At 41.6% G+C, this 14,797-nt stretch overlaps 1 protein-coding gene across 4 annotated transcripts in view; it reads left to right on the top strand.

The window, feature by feature from the left end:
- The window catches only part of ATP10D (ATPase phospholipid transporting 10D (putative)), a 107,450-nt gene that overhangs the window by 38,262 nt on the left and 54,391 nt on the right, over positions 1–14,797 (top strand). The gene's annotated exons all lie outside the window — the stretch shown is intronic.

The raw sequence follows: 14,797 nt of genomic DNA, 5'->3' as shown, positions 1-14,797 counted from the left end.
AGCACTTTGCTGGTGTAGTGTACTGGTATTTCTATACCAGTAAAACACTTCTAGTGTAGACATGGCCCTAAGTAGATAAAAACACTTGGGAGCATAGAATAGAACATTGTATGTTGGCCACGTGAACATAAGCAAGGTGTGCATTTCATTTATGAGAGGCTCTGAAGAGGAACAGAGAGAGAGGGCAGGATTAAAAAAGGGAGTCCTGTGGTCAAGGATTTCGGAAAAGGGTGTGGAACCTGAAACTCCATGGCATTCACGTATCCCCATTCTGAACATGATGAGCCTGAGACTGAGCTGCAAAATTCAGATCTGAATTTTGAACCCTCAAAATCTGGGGCCATTTAGATTTGGCCTATTATAAATACAGGGATTGATGCAAAATGGTGATATGGATCCTAAATATCCTCCTCCAATTTTGGGGCCATATCTAGTTTTACTTAAAGGTATTACTCCCACTCACTGAGACATTATCAACATTATCCAGCCATGTGGGATTTTATTTACAGTTTAAATTACCTTGTAATTGTCCTTGTGCCAGCTCCCCGGCACTTCCCAGTTCCTAACAGCTGCAGAAGGCACCTTGCTGATTGCTGTGTTGGACAGGGGCTTCTAACTGTATTTGAACTGCTTAGAAACCAGAGGAGGTCTTATGCAGGTTAAGGTGTGTTAAGGGTTCCAGAAGAGGACGGGAAATATGAGAAAGGGATTTCGAGGGAAGGCAGCTTGTGGGATGGAGCAGAGCATCTTTCCATGACGGGGGCAACTTGTAAGCTGTAGAGGCGTCTTTAAACCCATTCACTCTCAATGTTGGGGAGCTATTGATGGGATAGAGCCAACATGAAGGCAGCTGTGTGCTGAGGAAGGGTGTGCGGAGAGAAGCTACAGTTAAAAAATCTCCATGTTCCATGGGGAAAACTTTTTTGCTGCTGCTGGCTCCTACTGCTTCTCAGGTGTCATTTTGCATGGGGTTGGAGTGAGCTGAGTGTGGATTCTTGTCACTTTATTTGTTCAGATCCCACTTCTGTGCCCTTGTGACTCTGATTTTATTGTACTCTAACGCACTGTCAAGCTTTCTACTTGTTCCCTGTACTAAATCAGGCTTGTAGGTAGCATTGTAGGGTCAGATACTGACATGTATGGGCACCTTCCATAGTTATTTTCACCTGTGTGCTATTCTGATCTGGTAGTGTTTTACATCCCCTTTACATCAGTATAAATCACTACACAAGTTACAAGGCAATGGAGGAGTAGGGCCTGAGAATTGAAAGCAGCCAAACCTTTCTCTTAGTTGGTGGAGTTCAGATGTCTGCAGGCTATATTCTGTATGCCTACAGGCCATTTAACTGCACAGGTAGCTTCTGTTGTTTGTAACACAAGTGTCCCAGAAAAAATGTTGATCTTGTTTTATATGTGAGAATTCAAATTCTGATTTACTAAAGGCAACTCCATTAAAGATGACTCCGTGCAGATTTGATTTGGATTTGCAAAGACTTTTGTTAGTGCCTTTTGCAGTGTCTTGTTACAGAGAAAACAATAACAAATGCCTTCCCAAGAGAGGATTATTATTGTTTGCTTTCCACAATAAAAATTGATCCTTAGGCCTGTGGGTGCTCTAAACCTCTGCATGTTTAATAACTCTTTATGTTTTAGCCTCCTAATCTGTTTTGACAACAAAGCCTTGTGTACATTTAGTCTGTGTAGTTTTGACACTGAAATCAAAGCGTCATTATTTATGTACTGCCACAGGTATTTGTGGGCCTGCGCAGTAGGTAAAACTGGCCAACTAACAGAGGCCCATATGATTCACATGCAGCTGCGACCTCTGTGTGTGTATCAAATCCTTCCTGTGGAAGGTGGTATCAGCTGCTTCAGAACCAACATCTGTCACAGCTTGTACCTCTTTGCTTACAGAGCTCCCTAAGACGCTGAAAACCCATGAATAGAAGGCGATGGAAAGTGGGCCTGGTGAGAATATGCACTGTCTATCTTTCTCTTGATTGGCCCCTGCAGAGATTTTTCCAGGAAAGTTAATGTAGCCCTTCACTATCCTTTAAAACGGAGCCCTGGCAGAGTGGCTCCATTGGAGACCCACTGTCAGGAGCTGGCTACTGGGAACAAAGACCTGGTGCAGAAGCAGAGGGCCTTCCATTGATACCTGTAGGTCAGTCTAGACATGTGGAGGTACAGTATAAAATGATACCAGATCAGAACACGCGCACACAGTGAGTTAGAGACATTACAGTTGGAAAGCTTTGTGGAACAGGAGTGTGTATGCATGTGTGTGTGAGTGAGTAAGCTCACGTAGCTGACAATAATTTGGAGATCATTGCAAGTGAAAATAATGACCTGAAAGGAGGCATGTTGTCAGGAGAGGATGGAAGGAGTCAAAGGGAGTGGTCAAGAAAAAAGTGAGGGTGGTGTACAGGGAAATGTAAATGATGTGTGAGTGTAGTAGCACAATATATAGTGATATACAGCTTCAAAGCACTATAACTATTAACTAATTAATCTATACCATATCACTGTAAGACAGGTAATTTTACAGAGGAAAAGCTGATGCAGAAAAGTTAAGTGACTTGCCCAAGGCTACACAGCAAGTCAGTAACAAGGTGGTAATTAGAACTCAGTAGTTCCAGACTTCCGGTCCTCTGTTCAGTCTGCTAGACCCTGTTGACTCTAGGGGGATGAGGGAAGAGTAGTAGCAAAGCCTTGCGAGTGAGGATGAGAAGCTCAAAACTTAGAGGTTGAAGGAGTTTGCAAAAGAGCGAGGATGGGAGAAGAAAAGTGACGTTATTTTGACAGTACCATGATGTAAAAACTTCAGTGCCTGTCTCCACTATGGTTTTACAACAGGATAGCTAATGCACATTAGTTATCCTGTTGCAAAAATACATTTTTTCTTTGTGGTGAAGAGAGAGCCTCAGTGACTCTGAATCCAGTTATTTAATGACTCCAAATGTATCACAGAGACCAGAATCTGCTCCACAGCATATTGTTTCAGCTGTCAAACCTAACATTTGACCTTTTAGATTCTTTTCTTTTCTGTTTGCAAAGTCCATATCTAAATTTTTTCTTTTTTTAAAAAAATGAGACTTTTAAAAATGGTGCAAGTGACCATGTCTGAGTAAGACTTCTACTGCAGGTCATTTTTGAATACCTGTGAAACAAAGCGGGGGAAATGGGGCTTGTACCAGTTTTGGCTTCTTTATGATGATCAAAAAAGGTGTGAAAAATAGCTTTAAAAATAACTCGCTTGTCTTTTACATTGCAATTTCCTGTCCCGTGTAGGCCAGAGAGCTTGTATGAAAAATGATATGACAGGATAAAGAGTCAAAGTAGAACCATTTTAAAAGCAAAAAGGGTTTTTAAAGCTTTGTTTTTTGTTAAATCTTCAGGATCTTCACCTCTTCAAATACTATGTTAAGAGTTAACAGTAAACGTCCCTTACACTTTCCAGTATGCAGGGAAGCATTCCTGATTTTTATAAGGTTAAAACACAAGCAGGAAAAAATGTTTATTTCTAAATTAGGTTTTGTTTGCTTGCTTGTTTCTAACCTTTTAGGCTTTTAAAGGAGCAGGACAATCCCAATTAAAAAAAAATCTTTAAATGAATCAAGGAAAAGCAAGCCAAAGGTAGTAAGCCTATGTGGGTATGTCTGCACTCCAATTAAACCCCTGTGGCTGGCCCATGTGAACTGACTCATGCGGCTTGGGCTATGGGGCTGTTTAATTGCAGTATAGATATTCGGGCTGGAACCTGGGCTCTGGGACTCTGTGCTACAGCCTGAACGTTTACACCACAATTAAACAGGCCTGAGCCCCACAAGCCTGAGTCAGCTGACGTGGGCCAGCCTCATGGATTTAATTGCAGTGTAGACATACCATATGTGGCCTGTTTAGATAGTTTTCAAGAGAGGTGGGCTCACTGACATAGTTCTCCCTTTTGTACTGTCAGGATGCATTGTGACTCAGGCTTGGCCATATCTGTTATTCCCACTCTGCCTTTAGGGTATTTTGTGTGTGAATTTCTGTAACTTGATTCCTTAAAATTGTTTTTGTCAATATAATTCCCTCATGACTTTCCCTAAAAGTTGCTACAACAAAATTCTAGCATTACCCTCTGGATAAAGAACTCTAGCGTAACAGTGATGCATACCCTGTAACTTAAAAATGCTCAATACAAAGTGTTTTTAGCAAAGAAACACTATGTATCTTAAGTTTCAAGAGCACAGTAGGCAAGCCACAAGAGGTAGCTGTCGGAGTTTGGGAGGTCTTCAAGTCTGAGGAATATTTTCTCTTCTACTTCCCCTTTCTCAACAACCACTCTGAAAATACCTGTTTCTATTGCTTATTACCGAAGACACAACTCTTCAACTTTTAGAGACACCTGATTTTAATCTCACACTGCATGCAAATTATCTAGTCATGTAAGTGTGATCTGAATTTTGTAATGCATTCAGTGAGCTGTGGAAGTTTTTTCAAGCATCTCATGAAAGAAGTCTCCCCTTGTGCTTTTCCCTCTGGCCTCCCGCTGCCAAAACATCCCCATCAGATATGTTTGATGTTTATTGGAAAATAAATGCTGTTGCCCATAACAAAAATCAGTTTCTCATAATTTTAAGTCAAAATCTAAAGAGTGTTGGGTGATACCCAACTCTAATTGTGCTCAGAGCTGAAGAACATGTCACAGTTACTGATTTAGTCCTACGCAAGAGCATTATACATTGCAAGAGCTCATTGCTACAGATTTGTCATTTTCCTGCGGCTCCTCTAATCTTCAGCAAAGCTGTGAAAGAACTATTGCTTCATACAAAGGTGCAGTAATAAACCTGTGTGACTCATGCTAAAGATGGCTACATAATAGTGGTAGCTTGACAGAGACGAAGGGCTTGTCTAAACTGCCAATTTTCAGCGCTGTAAAGCGCCAGTGTAGACAGTGCACTAGGGCTGGGAGCCGCGCCCCTTGTGGAGGTGGTCTTTTTAGAGCGCTGGGAGAGCTTTCTCCCAGCGCTGCTGCAGTCACACAAGCCACGTTAAAGACAATGGGATAGAGAAATCACGGGGAAAAAACATCCCCCTGCATAAATTGCTGTTTAAAGGCAAGTTTAAAGAAGTAACATTTATATTCATTTCATAATATTAAGGTAACTCAGTTTGTGAAAACCCTGCCAATTTATCACAGTAAAGAAGGTTGAGGGGGATTTGCTATTTCTCAAGACTTGCAAAGCCCCAAGGACATAGTCCAGTTATAATGACTCCCTACTCATTCTTTGTGGCCGTGTTTCTTAAACTCATCAGAGCAAATGAGCTTAGGCCCTCTTCTTCACATGTGCTAGAGACGTTATTCATATATACATGAAAGTAACACTCAACACTTACTGGTATGGAGGCTGGCTCCAGCTCCCGGAAGGGGTGGGGCTCCAACAGAAGGGGCGGGGTTGGAGGTCAGCCATCCGCGGGGCAGATGCTCCTTCTCCCCCCCTGTTGGCGGCCTGAGGGGGGAAGGGGCAACAACATTAAAGTGCTGCTTGGGAACACTATCCCACCAAATGCAAACTTCCTCTTTTTTGCTACTTGGAACTTGGCTGAGAAACAACTGATGCTCCTGCTTTTTCATACCCTTTACAACGAGGCTCTCTTATTGCATGTTATCTTTCATGAGGATGTCCTTAAGATAGATAGGGGAAACACTGTTCTCTGTATGGATGTTGTTAGTAGAATTTGCTATTCTCGGAAGAATTCCTGAATTCAGTAAGCGTGTGGGGTTGGCAGCAAATGGGCACTCAACAAATCGAATCCTACGTTATGAAGAGTTTAGGAATGAAAGACTCATTCGGTGCAATATTAGGAGTTCCATTATTGTCGGTACCTAGAAAATGCATATTTTACTGTTTGATCTAATTCTGTCGAGATGGTTCCTTGCAGCAATTGCTGCCTGTTGTGGGTGTTTATTGGTATATCCAGACTGCTTTTAGTGCTCCTTTTCTTCATCTGCACTCTTTCTTCCACCTTCTCTGCACTTGTAGAATTTATTCTATAACAGTCAATCTTTGAGTTCAGAAAGCTTAACTGCTTTCACTTTATTAAGGAAGTTTTAACAGGTTTGCAAATCCTAGCCATGTAAAAATCAGAGACAGTACAATAATTGTTACAACAGTTAGTTTTTCTTTAGAGAAACATTATACAGTAATATAAACATTGGATCTCTTTATTTAACAATGTTCCATGTTACCGAGTGAACATCTTTACACTAGTTGTTTCTAGTGATTTTATTAAATTGACTGAAATCTCTGATTATACATATTTAACAATCCAGGCATATCCAAAAAAGTAGTCAAAAATGGGACAGAAATGCTGGGGTTTTTTGTTTTGCTTTTTGCAGGTGAATATACTTTGTTGAATAAATGATAATCAAATATCCAAGTATCTATTTGTCTGTTTTGTGGGTATGTAATTGGTGCATTAATTTTTCTATAACAGCCACCTCCCATATTGTTTGAACCATTCCTCTAGAGATAACCTATTTTTCTTTTTCCAGTGGGAGGCACCTACTTAGCTGATGAGAGATTAATACTTTTCCTTTCATATCACTTCTGTTTTTGCCTCTGGACTGGGAACAGTATTTCTTTTGGCAAGTAATGTTTCTGAAGCTGTTTTAATTTCAGAGCTCTTGGCATTCTAAAGAGTAGAAGGTGTGGAAAGCTTGTGGGAGGGGACAACCATAAGAAAAAGGGCATGAGGTGAGACAAAAGCCTCTGATTTATTTTTTTTTATTTGTCCTTTGAATAGTCATATATTTGAGCTTGAGGATGCTTTAATACTGGTATAGCTAAAGCAGCAAAACTTTTTAGTGTAGACAAGCTTTTAGTGACATTTCTTTAGCTTAATCTCCTACTCTCTCCATGCTCTACCCAATATCTCCCTTTTTAATCACTGTGGACAACACCATCCTCCTACCTGTCACTCAGGCCCATTAAATTCTTGGGGTCACTGTTGGCACCAGGGGGCTACTACCCCTGAATGGATCTTTAATGGCTCCCAGCGGAGCAGATTACTGTCATACCAATGAAAAAGGTCCACAGTAATTACTTTGCATGCACTGCAGTTTATTTGAAAAGGAATTACACAAGCGGTAAAGGGTTACATTAAGCACATAACTCCTACGGTAGACATTAAAGAACTATACATTAAGAGCTATACATTCCTCTTAGTGAGCCTCTCTTTCAAAAACATACACAAACAGGCCCTGTGCTAGCCTCACACAGTTCCTGCTCGGCAAACAGAGAAGGTGGTTACCAAATTCTATGGACGACTTCTCCTCTCCAGGTCTGTCTCCTTAGCCCTCTGATCTTTCTCCAATTCCTTGACTGCCTGGAAACCCCTCTGGCTCACAGTCCTACTCGAGCCCATGGAGCAGAGTTTTGGCTACTCTGTCTAGCAGCGTTGCTTCTTTAAGCATTAATTAAGAAATCCCCCCAACAGTAATTTAATCTGCTTGATTTTTGTACTCTTTTTTCTCGAAGGAGTCACATGTCTTAAAAGCATGCCTATGGGCGTGTGGCTACTAATTTTTACCTAATTAATACTTTAGGAGGAGACTGCAGAGTGGTGCCAACGGAAAATTACCACACATTCACTCCCTTATTAATCATTCACTTCAGCCCCCTGCGTGATGTCCTTTAACAGGGTTGAGATGCCCTGGTCAGCCCATGCTCCACTAAGGATGGATGTTCAGAACTCAGGATGTTCTACACATGTTGTTTGTTTCAAGTAAACATATTTGCTGACCCAAAGATCAGTATTGATCATACATGCACCATGGAGCCAGTCAGTTTCACCTCTGCCATCTGCCTGATGCTAAGAGAAGGATTCTGCTCCGAGAATCCTCTTTCACAGTTCAGTCATGTCAAGCCATGTTCTCATTCATTCATTCAGTATGGCCATACCAATTCAGCACCATGCCCACTTTTAATTTTATTGCCCCTAATTCTTTTCTAGGAGTCGAAAAGCTGATATTTAAAATCTAAGGTAGGATACGGGACACGCATTTCTGCTCTGTCTAATGGTAAATCTTGTCCCTCATGAAAACATTTATTTATATTCATATTGTTACCCACGATTTTCAGAACCCAAGCAATTCTCTCCCAACTGTTTCTCCCTAGGTGGTGTCAGGAATAAATCAATGGGGACACAGTTCCTCTGATATATGATTGATACAATCAGAATGCTTTTATCTAAAACTACTTTTTATTAGGTCTCAAGCACACGCACACTCACTCGCTATAGCATTAGGTTCAGAACGTCCTATATTTTTATATTTACTAAAGATAAGATGGTTTAGAGGAAACAGCAGCCAGTCTTCCAGGGGCCTTCCTTCTGTTTCACTTCTGGGGAACTTAAGTGTCAGATCCTTGCCCAAAGAAAAGCTTCCTAAGACTGCCCCAAAGCACACTTTCTAACTTTTTATAAAGCACATAACTCATAGCCCCTAATAGGCTAATAATTTCCCTAACAACAGCCAATAACAATTTATTATTCTCCTTATCAGCAAAACATTTCCAATCATAACAATAAAACTTACATGTCAGAGGCACCTAAAACTTAAGTCAGCTGTCCAGACATTCATTGTTTTCATGGAACATTAACTCCCTGTCCCAGCCTCCCATTCTGATTAACAGAGGTGCAAACATGCAGCTGCACAGCCTTGCCGCTCAGGGCCTAAGATTATTTCTAGCTATATGATGTTCGGGTTTCAGTTGGCAGTGGTTGACCATACAAAATGGCTGACTGCGGGTACATACAGGGATGTGAAATTCAGGGGCTACAATCTAACTTTGCACCCTCTTTTTTAATATCACTAATGTTGGACCTAAACTAACCATCATTGTCTCTTTAAATATAACTGTAATTAAAAACTAACTGTATTTAAAAACAGTTGTATACTATTGGTGGAGCGTATAGCACAGGGGTGGGCAAACTGGAGGCCAGATCTGGCCTGTTAGGGCTTTGGGTCCGGCCCCTGGGATTGCCCCCCCTGTGGCGCTGCAGGCCCCGCGCTGCTCCCAGAAGTGGCAGGCACCACATCCTGTGGCCCCGGAGGGAGGGGGAGCAGAGGGCTCCATGCGCTGCCCTCACCTGCAGGCACCGACCCCTGTGGCTCCTATTGGCCACCGTTCCTGGCCAATGGGAGCTTCGGGGGAGGTATTCACAGACAAGGGCAGCGCACGAAGCCCTCTGCCTCCCCTCCCTCAGGGGCCACAGGGACGTGGTGCCAGCCCCTTTTGGGAGCGGCGTGGGGCCAGGGCAGGCAGGCAGGGAGCCTGCCCTGGCCCCAGTGTGCGCTGCTGCCACCCCGGAGCCGCTCCAGGTAAGCGGTGCTGGGCCAGAGCCTGAACCCCAAACCCCTCCTGCACCCCGCAGCCCAACTCCCTGCCTTGAACCCCCTGCCACACCCAGCCTGCACCCCAACCCCTTGCTGCACCCTACACCCCTTCTGCATCTCAGTCCCCTGCCCTGAGCCCCCTCCTGCACCCCAATCCTCTTCCCTGAGCCCCCTCGTATACCCTGCACCCCTCCTCTGCCCCAGCCCCTTGCCCCGTCCCGCACCCCGCATTCTCTCCCGCACCCCAACCCCCTGCCCCAGCCCTACATTCATGGCCCTGCATGCAATTTCTCCATCCAGATGTGGCCCTGAGGCCCAAAAGTTTGCCCACTCCTGGTATAGCAGTACCTGTATTAAGGTTACACCCATGTACTTCAGAATGAAAGGGTGTTAGCCTTTTGACTGAAATTTGGTAGGCCTGCTATAAGTCAGGTAGCAATTTTTTTTTTCTTACAATTTCACCAGAAGTGGTGGAGCCATTTTTAAGCATGGAGAAGGTGGGGGAGGAATGCAGTTTTTCTGCTAACAAAAATGTGTGCTGTTTTTTTAACAGCTTGTCCTATCTTAGCTGGAGGTGACAGGTAAAATTGTTAGGGATGTAAACTGTCAAAATGAGTCTTTTGGTGGTCCAATGAAAATTACTTTTGGTTTGGTTTATTTATGAGCTTCATTCGGTTGGACAGTTGTGCCCATGAGAAACCCTACTGACTTCAATTAGGGCTACATCTAGGTGTGATGGCTGGTCTTACCTCATGGATCTTATAGAAGGAGTGGAGCTTTGGCCCACATTAAGGATTAGTGCATCAGGCATGTTTGCATGGACTTGGTTTAGAAGTCAAAGTTCTCTACTAACAGTTTTATTTGAATTAGGTTATGCTTGCAGATAGTGTAATGTGCATTTAAAAAAAAAAAGTATACTGAATATCTTTAAGCCCAGAGAAAAATGTGCGTGGTTTTGCAAACATGCTTACAGGAAGGCTGCAATCCTGCAAACACAGCAGGTACATAACTTCACAGTGAGACTGATCAACGTAAGTAAAGTATTTTCACTTTCTTAAGTGTTAGAAGGATTGGGGTCTGAGAAAGTACTTGGTTACAAGGACTACAGAAAACACAGCATTTAAGAAAGAACTTTTTTCTTAACTGCAAGATAGGAGAACCTAATTTTAACAACAGCATTTTATAGTACTGGTGTTTTAAGGCCCCTCCCCCTCAAAAAAACCAACCACTCCCAAGCAATCATATTTTGCATGTGTCATAACAGTGCCATGGAAAAGATGCAGAGAACAGGAGTGTTAAACTTTTGCAGCAAAATTCTAACTGTGCCAGAATTAACCACATTTTCAGAAGAAGTACCTTAGATAATGAGTTACAGACATTACAGAAGAGGTAAAATGAGACATAAGAATAGAGGAAATATAAAGATAAATAGGTAATGCTGGTTGGAAAATGCTCAAACCAACTTACATGCTGCTTATAATTCAATTATTATTACTGCCTAGTAGTTGTTTGAAGTAATCCAAATCCTTTATGTTTAGCAAGAGGATCTTTCTAATCTGTGAATAAATTAATCATCCAAATCAATTTGATTCATGTATGGAAAAAAATATCCTGCAGAGTTGGTATTAAAACCATTTTAGAAACAGAATGTGCTTAGTTTGTATTATGGCAACAAAAGGCAAGTTCTGTAGAGAATTAGACCAAGTCTGCATTTCACTAAAATCTTGCAATTAAATACCTTTTGCAGTGGTTGAAACTACAAATCCCCAAAATTGCTCACTATGTGTCTGTTCGTCCATTGAAATGTTGGGGAGTCTGCCCATTGACTTCAGTTTTGGATCAGGCACTTTTTCAGTTATTTGCCCCCATGAAGATTTAATCTGTACATATGAGAATAATATGATTCCTTCACATCTTTAAATCCCAGCTCTGTTTTTCAATCCATGGTTCAGATTTTCAGATCCGATAGGTTTACACTTGGTGAGGAGGAGGGAAAGGAGGCCTAAAGCTGTCTTTTCACCACCAGACTGGCACAACTTCTACACTAAGGGGAGCTGAGAGGGGCTAGCATAGAGCCTGCTATATTGGCCCTAGGGCAGTTAAGGATTTTCTCATACCTGGACAATCTCCATCTGTCTTGTTAGGCCCACTCTCTGGCCCATTTATGTTGTTGGACTTGCACAAAGGGGGCAGAATGAGGCCTAAGAATCTTGCCATGTGTATGGGACAGAAGTTGTTAATTTTGCTGTTGATCATTAGTAATGAGGTAATTATTTTCAAGTGTTTATCTTGGTTCAGATTACTTTGAAGATATGTGAGGTGAGATTAATAATTTCTTTGAGTATTTAACTGAAAATGTTGTACTGAGATCACTTTTTCTGTTGAATTTAAAAAACATTATTTGCCCAACAAGATTTTGGAAAACTCAAGCACAATATTATATTTGATCCTATGTGAGGCCATGATTTAGGAAATGACTAAATCAGTAGAGAACCTAGTAAAGGAATGTTAATGTTATCAGAGAAATAATCTACATTTTTATTACATGTTCACCTGAAATAATCAGGAAGGTTTATATCTTCTGGAACTGTAAAAGCATCAGTAAGTTGTCATTTTTATATAAATGCCCTTTATGAGGGATGATTGACTTGCTAGCTAAAAGATGCATTGTCACATCACAAACGGTTAATGTTTTAAAGCAATGATAGAATAATTAATGCCTCACTCATTTTATTTAAGAGAAGGTTTAGTATTTTAATTAGCACTGTTCAAAAATCGGGGAATTTATTTTGCAAAATTAATTTTTGTGCAAGTTGTGAAAAGGAACAGCTTTCAGAATTTTTCATGAAAATATTTATTTTTGAAAATCATTTATGTGTGGGGTGTTTAGTTTTTGCACACATACCCCATTATCACCCTGTTTTTCCACCAGAAAAAGGAGGGAGGGGAAGAAAGAGGAGGAAAAAGAAAAATAATAATATACTGAAAAATGACTACTTTGTTTTCTTTTGTATTGTTGAAAAATAGAAAATGAAAAAAACAAACCAATTTTTTTCACAAAGACTCTCCATTTAGAAAATGGTTTTAGGAAAAAATGTTTAAAAATTTTCGATCGGCTTTAATTTTAATATGAAGTGTTTGTCAGCCTATACCTGCTATTAACTTTATAGGAGGAGGGGAGAGGATGATTGAGTAATTAATTAATTAATTTTATACTGTCTAAAGAGAGAGAGGTAAACACTATAAAACACCCCTTTGTGCAAGTGTAGCCTAGGATAAATTAATTTATATAGGAGTTATAACTTTACAATGTAAGGGCTAGCTATTGGATGATTCATAATAAATTGTTGGCAGAGCCGTAGCCATGTTTGTCCCAGGATATTAGAGAGACAAGATGGGTGAGGGTAATATCTTTTATTGGATCAACTTTCCAGTGTACCTGAAGAAGAGCTCTGTGTAAGCTCAAAAGCTTGTCTCTGTCATCAACACAAGTGATCCAATAAAAGATACGGCCTCATCCACCTGGTCTCTCCTAAGAAGTTATCTTTCTAGGTTGATCTTGTTAAATTTGCAAAGGTAATCATGTTTCTATCTGATTAATATTTGGACAGATGACATACTGTGCTGTATTACGAACTGTTTGCATCCTTGTAGGAATAACAGAAGATAGCAACGGTGTGTGATGGTATGATCTCTTATGCAAACCTAGATTTGGCATGGTGGGCTCTTGGATGAAACAGTTGGGAGTATGTCGATACTTCAGTTAGACACCCACGACTGGTATGTGCCAGCTAACTTGGGCTCATGGCTCTCGGGTTAAGGGACTGTTTAATTGTAGTGTAGATATTTGGGCTTGGGCTGGAGCCTGGGCTCTCAGACCTTGTGACTAAACAGCTCTTTAGCCCAAGTCAGCTGGCACAGACCAGCTGTGGATGTCTAATTGCAGGCATACCCTTGGAAAAAAGCAATCCAGGAAGCATTTGCATATTTTGTGCAGCTGCAGGACTTGTACTCCCCCCCCCCCCCCGCCTTATTTCATGTTCAGGAATGTTTTGCACCCTGGGGGAGGGCTGGGTCAGGCATTTTTCCTGAGGTGTTCTGGAGAGCAAGCTTCCTTATCAGTTGGAATGGAGGAGTTGGCTTGGGAAAAACTTGTCACTTTATTCCTTTCTCTTTGTCTCCCCTTATTTAGTTAATTTTTAATTAAGGAAATTGTTCCCTGGAAATATTTTTGTGAAGGCGAAGTGAAGAATGACTATTTACATACAAAATAGTTAGGACGGTCCCAACTAATTTCTGCATTCCCAAGTATATTTGATTTGTTCAGAAATAAAAGGGTGGAAGAAAATCAAGTAGGTGGTGAGTCCATAGGGTAGGTTTTTGAACAGTGATGAGGGGAAGGAAGAGCATGCCAGAGCAGAGAGGAGCATCAGGAAAGTGGGTGGAGCTGTGACATCCCCATTGGTTAGAGAAGGAGGAGGAAGAGATGCAGCCCTGTGGGGAAGGAGGAGATAAAGAGGTAGCCCTGGGCACAATGGGGAGGAGCAGGAGTCATGAGCCTGGATAGATAAGTAAAGTTACAGATGGGAGAAAACTGAGAGTTTGAGATGTATCTATAGCAAGTGATGGCTGGAGGAGGAGGATGTGGGTGGTGGTTAGTTGGAGATATGGCTAGGCACAGGAGACTAAGGAAAAAATCAGAGCAGTAGCAACATGGCTGCAGTTAGCATGGGAACAGGTGAAGGACAGGTGCTCCAGGGAAGCTGAGAGGAGAGTAGGAGCTGCAATTTGAGAGGAGTGTGAGACCAAAGGACTTTTCACTTCATCTCACAGCTGTGCCCAACTTGCCAGGAAACGTGACATGGAGATCCCAATGAGGTTCCTACGCTAAGCTGACCTCTTCCACTTTCTGCCCAGGCTTTGAAATGGACTCTTTCATTTCCGCATTGCACAGTGTAAATGCAGGAATAAAATAGTACAAGTATAAAATAATGCACTTGAGGTTAGAGAAAAAAGACCCACTCCAGTTTTCATAAGATCACACATTGAAAAATATAGTGTGTGCACTGGGACACTTGCATGGCTTTTTTGTTTGTGAGGAGACATCCTCTCTGTCTAGTTGTTTCAGCCTCCCTTTCCTCCCCTTACACTTTCACCTGCATAGTTTTCCTGGGCCTTAGATCAGAGTTGTCTGCAACCCTATTCATCAAAGTGCTGCAAATCCTTGCTCAGAATCCTTCTAAAGTAATCACTAAACCTCAATTAGCAGCTAGGCTCTTAAAACCCTTTAAATGAAAGCTTTACTGAATAGACACAGTACAAAATTATAATTGTGTTTATATTCTCGTCGCACCTGCAGGAGCAGGGCCCTGTTGTGCCATGTGCTGCACAGGAGGATGGAGTCCCTGCCCC

Source organism: Lepidochelys kempii, chromosome 4 (assembly GCF_965140285.1).
Source record: "Lepidochelys kempii isolate rLepKem1 chromosome 4, rLepKem1.hap1, whole genome shotgun sequence".
Taxonomy (NCBI): domain Eukaryota; kingdom Metazoa; phylum Chordata; order Testudines; family Cheloniidae; genus Lepidochelys; species Lepidochelys kempii.
This window is presented reverse-complemented; position numbering and strand designations above follow the sequence as displayed.